This window comes from Ursus americanus, chromosome 30 (assembly GCF_024610735.1).
Source record: "Ursus americanus isolate L20-20 chromosome 30, mUrsAme1.1.p, whole genome shotgun sequence".
NCBI classification, from domain to species: domain Eukaryota; kingdom Metazoa; phylum Chordata; class Mammalia; order Carnivora; family Ursidae; genus Ursus; species Ursus americanus.
In genome coordinates this window covers 33,023,458-33,030,982 of record NC_142156.1, presented here as the reverse complement: position 1 = coordinate 33,030,982, position 7,525 = coordinate 33,023,458, and the positions used below count along the sequence as shown (strand labels likewise).

The 7,525-nt window shown below is 51.8% G+C and overlaps 1 pseudogene; it reads left to right on the top strand.

The window, feature by feature from the left end:
- The first annotated feature begins 781 nt into the window (after window positions 1–781).
- On the top strand, window positions 782–6,640 carry LOC123791121 (immunoglobulin lambda variable 1-40 pseudogene; annotated as a pseudogene).
- Window positions 6,641–7,525: the final 885 nt, after the last annotated feature.

Below are 7,525 nucleotides of genomic sequence, written 5' to 3'. Positions count from 1 at the left end.
GGGTGGTGAGCCAGGCAGGCTGAAGTCCAGAGTGTCTCTCTCTGTGCTCAGCTCCAGGATGTCCCTCTCAGTCAGCAGTGAGCCTGGACTCTGAGACAGCAGGGGGCGCTGTGGGCCTGTCCCTGTGGGTCTGTTGGGGCGAGTGGTCTCAGCTTGGCACTCAGGCCTGAAGCCCCACCTTGTGCCCTATGCTCTGTGCTCACTGGGGCCCAGGAGAGGCTCCCCAGCCCCCACACACTCCACTTTCCCCAGATTCAGGCCCAGAGACCCCAGGGGAGGGAGTGATTTTCATGAAGGCTTCTTCTCTGCTCTCCCCGGAGGGGAGAGTGTAAGAGAGGTTTTGTGCAGGCTTCTCACCTGTGGGCTCAAAATCAGAGCCTGGGGCATCTCCACCATGGCCTGGACCCCACTCCTCCTCACTCTCCTCACTCTCTGCTCAGGTGATTCTGGGAAGTAGGGGGACTGATCAGGGTGGCCCCAGGCTATTTCTTGCCTCTTTTTGAGAACTCCTTGTAGACAATCACTGGAGACTCACCCGTGCGTGTCTGCGCTGCTCGGGCACTGGGTCCTGGGCCCAGTCTGAGGGGACACAGGAAGCCTCCATGGCAGGGTCTGTGGGACAGAAGGTCACTCCCCCTGCCCTGCAAACAGCAAGGATGCTAGAGCACGTTACACAGGCTGGTAGCCACAGATGCCTCAGGGTGCCCCCAACACACTGATGCTCAGAAGCACTAGGCCCTCAGGGACCCCAGCTCCGGTCTCTGGCTCTGACACTGGGAACATGGCCTCTCTGACCGTCCCGGGCCTGCAGCCTGAGGACGAGGCTGAGTGTTACCATTCAACCTGGGATGACGGCATCAACAATGACACCGTGCTACAGGCCCATGGGGACCTGAGACACAACCTGCCCCTGTTCCCCAGGGCCACTCCCATGAATGCCTGTGACAAACACACAGGGAGACCCTGGAGACCCTGGAGGGTCTGAAGGTCTGACTGTGTGAGCACAGAACAACATTACAGGATCAGTGACAGTAGCTTCTTCTCCTGCTGCTTTTTTCTAGAATCAAAACAAATGTATTAAGATAATTTGCATGTCATGCACTGATTTCAGGTGTACAATTCAGTGGTCCCTAGGGTATTTACTGAGTTGAGGAACCACCATCAAGATCAAATTTACATTCCATCACCTGCAGAGAAACCCCAGAGCCACCCACAGTCAGGCCAATGTCCCCCCTGCACTGAGCCCTCTATGGTCCCCAGTTACCTCAAAGCAGCTCCACTGTCCTCTAATCAGTGATGTTTGACAGGATACAGTCACCTTTTGCAGTAAATTCTCTGAGGATGGTGAACACTAATTGATTATTTGTGTACATTTTTGCCCTTTCCATAGAGAGGTGTCCCTTCAGAGAGTGAGAAACCTGAGTAATCACGTACAGTGTATACGAACCATGGTATCTAGAGACAAGACATGTTAGTGAGAATAGACAAGGACCTGGTGAGCTGCTGAAAGCCACTGGGCTCTCAGGGCTTTGGTCCTTGTTGAGATTGGTGGGTTGTGACCAGAAGGGGGCGCTGGGGGACTGCCCTGTGGTCCCTACATGGCTGCTCAGAGGACCCTTACTCAAGAGAGTCTGAGCCTGTGTGCTGGGCTCTGTTCTCCCTGATGGGGACTCAGCAGCTGTGCCCTCTCAGCCCCGGAAGAGTCCCCTGAGCAGGGAGTTGTGTGTGGTCTCAGCAGGTGCTTCCTCCCAGGGCTCTCCCCAGGGCTGAAACCAACCCCCATCCTCCTCAGTGCATGGTGTGAGCTGAGGTCCAGCACCAGGGCTCAGGGAAGGGCTGGGAGGTCACTGGATGGAGCCCATTGCAGGGACCGTCCCTCCAGTGGCAGAGAGTGGAGGAGAAAAGGAGGCCTGGGGCAGCCTGGCCATTTGTGAGGTGCAGGGGCTGGGTCAAGAGGCCGGGATTCCTGTCCTTATGCTCCTCTATCAAGGTACACGTAGGAACAGGACTTGGGTAGTGGGTCCCCGTTCTCAGTCTCCATCAGTCCCTCTGACTCAGATAATGAAAAGTGTTACTCTGACACCTGTCCATCACCCATGAGGGTCTGTGTTTGCGGGTTCCCTGTTGCAGCCTGTGCTGACCCAGCCGTCCTCCCTCTCTGCATCTCTGGGATTATTCCCCAGACTCACCTGAGCCTTGAGCAGTCACTTCCGTGTTGGCAGCTATGACATATACTGGTTCCAGCAGCAGCCAGGGGGCTCTCCCCAGTACCTGCTGAGGATCTACTCAGACTCAGATAAGCAGCAATAAGCACCAGGGCTCCGGGGTCCCCAGCCGCTTCTGTGGCTCCAAAGATGCCTCGGCCGAAGCAGGGCTTCTGCTCATCTGGCAGTTGCAGGCTGAGGACGAGGCTGACTATTTCTGAGCTACAGCTCATGGCGTTGGGAGCAGCTACTGTTCCTCAGTGTCTCAGATCACAAGGAAGTAAGTCCTGGAACCAGAGACCTTCTGTCTGAGTCTCCTGTTGAGAAGCTTCTGTGCAGGTTCCTATAGGGGAGAATCCCCTGTAGGGAGACCTGTCCTTGAGGAGGGAGGAGTGACACACAGACTATGCTGTTGCCTGAGCCAGCACAGGTGTCCCAGGAGCTCACCCAGGTGAGGGGATAGAGCCCAATTGCACATGCACCAGGTTCTGGGATAAATGAAAAGGAATAAACACTTTGAAAGCGATTAACCTCAGTCTCTCCCTTCTCTTCTGTCTCCTTTACTACTCACAGAGAACGTTCTGCTTATCACAGTCCTGGTCTAAAATTGTATGTTTAGAGTCCATATGTTAACACACACCCTGGTCACAGACACAATCTTCTCTTTCTCTGAACCAGCTACAAATAGTCACAGCTTCTTCAAACACACTGACATCATCCCTCCTCCACAATCACCCTGTTCTTCTCTCTGTTCCCACCTCCCCCAGGTCTCCAGTCTCTCTCTGGCTCTTCAGGTCTGAACAGTCTCCACACTGGATTTCAGAGAAAAGTGACAATGTTCTTTCTGTCACTTCCAGTCTCCAGGGTCTTCCTCTAGGGAAGACAAGTAGCAGAAATTGCACCAGTATGCAATTCCTTCACCATCTGCTTCCTGCTCTCATACCCAGAGTGTAATTCCCACTTCCCAGCAGCGTCGGTCGATCTCTGTAATATGTCAATAATATTATTGTATTTCCAAAATATGAATGTTCATTCAGTCTTTGAGGGTTGGCACATAGAAGCTATTGGTGTATTTAATTTTTCATCCTCAGAATGACTGAGGCCCTACAGAAGGACCGTGTTGACGTACTTGACATAGGAGAGAGTGGCTACTTTAACATATACCAACGGTTTTTCTTGTGGCTGAGAATATTTGTTTCTAAAACCATCAGGACACTAACTTAGCCACAGATTTTTTCCTCCATCAATGAAGTCCCACTCAGTAGCCCCCTTCCAAGATGCCCTCTGATGGGCCCCCCAAGGAGACAGCAGGGTTACATGGATCACAGAGGAATGGCTGTGATGTGAGGATGCAGGAAATGGGGGCTGCATGGTCACCCCCTGTCCTGTGATAACTATGACCTTAAGACTGCACAGCTGTGAGATTTGTGTCCGCGGGGTGAAAATGGACAGATGTCTTCCATTCCACAAACCCAATCTTCTGATTCTGAGGATGTGTTACCAGAGTCCATCTCACCAAATTCCTCTTCCTTGTGTAGAATCCCTCTTCATGCGAGGGATGTGACCTTTCAGACACTGGACTTCTTTAGCTCCAAGATCCAGGAGCCTGGAAGTTCTTACAGGGAGCCTGCTCTGGGAATGGGTTTGAATGGAGATCAAACCTCAGGGGATGGGAAAACATAAGAGGGACAGAGGGACACTTGCCCTCATGCTTGGCCTCTGAAGGAAAGCTATAGTGATAGTACATGGAGAACATTCTCATTCTGGGTGTGTGTGTGTGTGTGTGTGTGTGTGTGTGTGTGTGTCCCCTCTCTCCTTTCTCCTGTCTCACAGTGTCCTTGATGCACAGTTTCCAAGTCTCTCTCTCCCTCCAGAAGTCAGGGTCAACCTGGGCTCACCCAGCCATCCTCGGCATTACAATCTCCAAGAGGCAGAATCCCTATCAGCAAGTAATACCAGGGATACTGAAGGTAACAAGGTTCCTGTCACCAGGACAGCCATGACATGCCCTGAACACCTCCTCTCCTGGGACAAGGCTGATGCTCAGGAGTCATGGAGGGAATCTCTGTCGCTGTGGGCAGCTCAGCTCTGGACACTCTCTGGGCTCTAGTGTGTGCCTGAGGCTGGTCAGTACATTGATTCTGGGGAAATAGCCTGGTGATGGGGACGGGAGACATATCCTTCCAGGCTCTCAATCCTGGATGTCACTCCTTCAGTCACCCTGGTGACACCTCCAGTTGGCTGGACTTCTGCTGGAAAGTCTGTCCCAGGCCAGGGCCACAGGGCCTGTGATATCAGGGACACAACCCCTTTATCTCCACGTCTCCACCACTCACATCTGGGACCTCTAACAGAATCCTCTGGGTCCAGGTGGCCTGGGGTAATAGCAATTCCTTGCTCTGCTCATGGGTGGTGGAAGGAGCACTTGCTCTGTGTGGACATGCTGGACACAAGGTACAGGGAGGAGAGCTGTGCACACAACAGAGCGTGGTCTGACCTCAAGCCCCTCTGTCTTGGAAGCTCTGACTGGGTGTGGAAATTCCATCACTGAGACGGCTCTGAGGTTCAGAGGAAGAGCCCCTCTTGAGGTTTCACTGGGCAGTATATCCGGCTTCCTAGCTGTAGCTCCAGACCCAGGATACAAAATTTATGATTTAAAAAAAAAGTGATTTTAGAAAAAGTTTACAGACTTCTCTGTTCAATGAAGAACAGAAAGCATCCCTTTCCCATTGTTGTTGTGTCCATGGTTTTAGACCAAACACTAAGCTTATTCCCTCTGCAGTAAGTACATATGTGGGAAAAGGATACCCGTGATTGCACCTGTATCTTCACAGGACTTTATCCTTTACTTTCAATCAATCTTATTGAGGAGGACTTTGCATAAAATAACACAAATCCATTTTAAATGCACATTGGGCTCAGTGGTGACGAATACATAACCACTGTCACTGGATCCGGTCAGAGCATCTGCAGTTGTTACTCCTTTTCTCCTAGAATTTCTGTCAGGATTGCCCTTTGTGCCCTGAGGTCAGTGCCACACAGAGCCCCACGTGCCAGGGCTCCTGCAGACTTGTGTCTGTGCTGGGAGGGCAGATCCTCGGAGGGAATCACTGCCCACAGGGTGCGGAGAACTGCTGTTTCAAGCAGGTGGAAACAGTGACAGATGACCAAGATTTACAGCGTGTTTACCTCTAGGAAGGCCCACGAGGGCTTCTACCCACAACCTGCAGAGAAGTATTCCCTGTCGCCTCAGAGCTCTGGGAACGTCAGAGCAAGGGCAGATCTGGAAACCGGGGGGGAGTCACATAAGAAGAAAGTACACAGTGTCCTTCACAGAAGGGCCGTGTGTCCATGCGGAACCATCACTGCTCTGAACGTGGTTCTGATCTAAAAGGAGTTTGTGTAGAGATGCCACCTCAGTCCTGACTCATGAACAGCCAAGATCGCCATGGACAGACTCACCTGAGGAGTCTGAGCAGAGCATAAAGTCTGCCCTGAGGTGATGGGAGGACACATAAGGGGACAGCTGGCCTGTTCCTCATGCAGGAAACAGTGGACAGAGCTTCAAGGATGTAGCCACTGTCTCTGATGGGCTCTGGTCACCTTGTCACACGAAGGTGTGTCTGGTACTGGCCATCAGGGCATGCTGGGTGTCATTTCTGAGGAGTTAGTGGTGATCAGAGCTGGGACCTGCCACCTGTGCCCTCTGCTCAGGGCTTGCAGCTCTGACCTCCCCACCCCCTGCCCCCACACAGCCCCTCCCCTGCCCATGCCCCTGCCATCCTCAGGCAGAGGGACCTGACCCAGGGCCAGGGAGGGGTCAGAGAGCTGGGGTCTCATTTGCATGAACAGGCCCTCCCTCTCTCAGAGGATGAAGAGGGGAAGGGGGAGATGAGGGGAGGCTCTGCTCAGCTGTTTGGCACAGAAGTCAGGACCAGGGATGACCTGCACCATGGCCTGGTCCCCTCTGCTCCTCACCCTCCTCGCTCACTGCACAGGTGACTGGATGCAGGAACAAGTCAAGGGACCCTGGGAGGACATGTGAGTCCTGGGTCCTCCTCTTCTCTGCATGCCCCAGCATCATTCTCTCTGTGTTTCTCCCCCTTGCAGGGTCCTGGGCCCAGTCTGTGCTGACTCAGCCATCCTCCGTGTCTGGGGCCCTGGGCCAGAAGGTCACCATCTCCTGCACTGGAAGCAGTTCCAACATCGGTGGATATTATGTGAGCTGGTTCCAACAGCTCCCAGGAACTGCCCCCAGAACCATCATCTATGGTGATAACAACCGACCATCGGGGATCCCAGGTCGATTCTCTGGCTCCAAGTCTGGCAGCTCAGCCACCCTGACCATCACTGGGCTCCAGGCTGAGGACGAGGCGGATTATCACTGTGCATCATGGGACAGCAGTCTCAAAGGTCACACAGTGCTCCAAGCCTGAGGGGAAGTGAGACAAAAACCCACTTGCTCATCTGTAGAGGGGGACTCATGCCAGCAGTTCCTGCTCAGCTTAGCCTGTGATGCTCCTTATTCCTTTGCTGACTCCCTGGGCCCAGATCCATCAGGGGCATCGACAGGGAGCAAGGCTCTCCTGTCACTTCTTTCCTCAGAGTCACTCAGAGCAGCCCATTCCTCAATAAAGAGTCTCCATGTGAACAGAAATTCTTGTTTCATCAGCTGGGGTATTTTACTTCTAGGCTGGACCATATTAATTTTTTTCCCTTCTGCTCTCCGAATATATAAAACATTTTATTTGGTCTCTGAACATATCATGGGACCTCAGCACTCCCCATGTGGTGTTTAAAGAATAACTCAGTCCTGTAGCATTGGAAATTATTGTCTACTTGCTTAGAAACGGTGCTGCTGCCTAGTTTTTTCTTATTTCCTGATTCTTTGAGAAATAGATGCTCACTTAGAATTGTTAAAGTATTTAAAAAATCCCCAAACTTTTGTCTGCAGAAAAAACCTGCATATGAATGTTTATACCAGTTTCAGTCCTATTTACTAAAAACCGAAAGGGAGCAGAAATCTGTCCACAGAGATTTACTCCAGGTTTATATCTAATCACCCAAATATGGAACCAATCGGAGATCCCAGCAAATAGGCAGCACATTTATAAAGAGGGATATAATACATAGTATGGTTAAAGTTACATCACATATGGGAAGCAGCGAACACTCTGGAGAGAGTGCAAACATCTGCACTTTCTTGGAGGATAAAAGAGACAACAGGGTTGATCATGTGAACAAAGGAAAATGTTTCTGAGCAACAGAATGATTCGATAAGATGCTGTCACAGCACTGAAACGACACTATGACACTGTCAG